Genomic DNA, 2,808 nt, shown 5'->3' on the forward strand with positions numbered 1-2,808 from the left:
AGCCCAAGAGTTTTGTTGGGATTGCATATTTTAGAGAGCTTTGGGACTTTTCGTTTAAATCATCAAAGTTTTGTAATATATTCATGTATTATGTGGAAGCACATGATTTTAAGTTATTGTTTGTAAATGTGTTATAGAGCTCTGACTTACTTTGAGAGTATATTCAATGAAATTATTATGATAATTCTTGATGTTGGTACTTAATATGATTTATGTGGATTGGATTGTCAAAAAGGAAAAATCTACAGCTATTTTGAGACGTCTTTCTCATGCTTTGGACCCTTTGGGGTTTGGGGTGTGACAGTTATGGTATCAGAGCCTCGGTTATGATTCTGTAGACTTTGAAAATAGGAATTGATTTTGATCTAAGTCAGAGCATTAGGAGTTTGATGAATCCTTTATTCTTTTCATTTGTTTCAGCTTTCACCTGCTTTTCCTTTATTCTTATCTAGCTTGTCTATGCTAACCTTCTATGTTGCCTTGTGATTACCTACTTTTTTTTTTGGGCATAGACATAAGTACCTTTGTACACTATACCTCCTAAAAAGAAAGCACATAAAGTAAGACATGTAGATGAGATTGCAGCTCCAGAGCATGGCCTTAGGCAATGCCAAGAGCATGAGATATTTGTCACTCCTGATGGTGGTGAGATTAATAAGGTGGCAAACAGGATCTATGCTGGGATTACTAGATCAGTCCAGGGTGGTGAGTGTAGGTAGGAGGGTTGTTCTTTTGGGAAGTTCCATAAGCAAAACCCTCCAACATTTAATGAGGAGCCTGATCCAATGGCAACAGAATTGGTTGCTAAAGATGGAAAAGTTATTGAGAGCCCTGAACTACTTGATTTTGGAGTTATTGGTTTCAATCCCTATTGGTGATACTTTAATGATTAATCTTGCGCTTAAGTATTCTATTCTTTGTTTTGAGGGTAGAGAGTTATTAGCTGATTTGGTGTTACTAGATATGCATGATTTTGATGTCATTTTGGGCATGGACTGGTTGGCTTCTTACTATGTTGGTGTGCATTGTTTTGAGAAAAAGGATGGGTCTATGAGGTTATGTAGTGATTCCTGCCCTAAACATTAACAATGTTGGGATCCATAGCTTGTCTTTTGGAAGTGTGAGCTAGAAGACGTAAACAGTCGCTGCAAGTTGGACGATGAGGCTGAAAAAGTACCTACGCCACAACTCATTATCCTTAAGGGCAAATGCAGTTATAGTGTCTAGTCCACCCAAATGTACCAAAAGGAAGGGAGCCCAAAATGCCAAAAGGTCAACAGTTCTTCTGGAGAATGCATCTCTCTGCTTATCATCACCACAACTAAAGACTTTGGCTTTATTGCTGGAGAATTAGTGTCCAACACTAGTAACAAAATCTTCCTTATTACAAGGATTATTAGAGTATTTGCTACTGTTAGAGATGTGTCCAATAGCGAAGCTTACGGCCCAATCAGCCAGCAAGTAAGATACCCAGATGAACAAGATCCATATTCTTTGAGTCATGCATTTTCTGATAGGAGCAAGCAGTATCAACAAGACCTATAGTGCCAGGCTTAAGAGAACCACCGCCCTGATATTCCATGAGTCCCATAGATTCTTCACAGTATTTGTAATAAGTAACAGAAACATATTAGCCTCTCTTTGCGCTCTTTTTTTTTTTTTTTCCTTTTCTCCTCACTCTCTCGTTGGCTAAAGAAAACACTATAATTTTACAACTGCTAACAGTGGAAAGCAGAATGCAATGTGAACAACATGTGTGTAACATCTATATATATATATATATATATATATATATATATACAGTAATAGTTATCTTATGATTTGGTCAAGAATAATGATATAGTTACAAATTATGCTACAACAATTTTACAAACTGTTGATGTGACCAACTTTTTATTGGTTTTCACATAGGTCCATCATTAACATCACTTTTTCATTAACTAATAATCACTCACCATATCAGCAGTTTGTAAAATTTTTTGTAAAAAAATTTGTATCTCTAGCATTATTCTCTAGTCAATTTTTCCTAATGATAAAATATTTGGAATACCCTTTTTAGAAAAGTAGACCAATTTAATTAAAGAGGTATTTTAACACTTATCAATCTTCTCTTCTAAGTTTCTCCATCTTTTCTTTTTTGCTTTCTTGATTGTATAGAATAATCACCCCTTTACATTCATTGTGTCTCAAGTTCTTCAAATATTTTCTATGCATGTTTCTCTGTCTCTATAGATGTATATGTCTAATTAATTTTTCTATCTTAGTTACTCTTTATTTGCACCTTTAGGTGTGTCTAGTTAATATTGTTCCTTTTTTAGATGGGCCATATATTTCTTCTAACTTGTGTCATGGTAAGTTGATAGGTCAAGAATGTATTGACCCCTTTAGTAACTTAATCAAATTAATTAGCCAAGTGAAATTAATAAGATTCAATTACATGCAATAAGTGTGGTAGCACAAATAAATCACCAACGAAGTTAAATGTAATGGAAAATAAATTTGACAAGGGTGATTTATTTACGAATGGAGAAAACCACCGAGGGAAAACCCCATTGGGTGAATTTAAGGTCACCACTCCCGAGAATCCACTATTATCAAAACAAGCAGTTACAAGTAAAAGGAATCTCAGTACCTAATACCAACTTACAGTTGAACCCTTACCCCAATACCCAATTGGACTTACAATGTAGTGAAAATCTCTCCTTTCAATGCACAGCTCCCAGTACGTGACTAACCAATCTGAAAGCTCAAAAATTTGTTAAAAACACAAGAGCTGTTTAGACCTCCCAATCAAAGTTATGGCTGGAT

Source organism: Quercus lobata, chromosome 12 (genome assembly GCF_001633185.2).
Source record: "Quercus lobata isolate SW786 chromosome 12, ValleyOak3.0 Primary Assembly, whole genome shotgun sequence".
Classification (NCBI taxonomy): domain Eukaryota; kingdom Viridiplantae; phylum Streptophyta; class Magnoliopsida; order Fagales; family Fagaceae; genus Quercus; species Quercus lobata.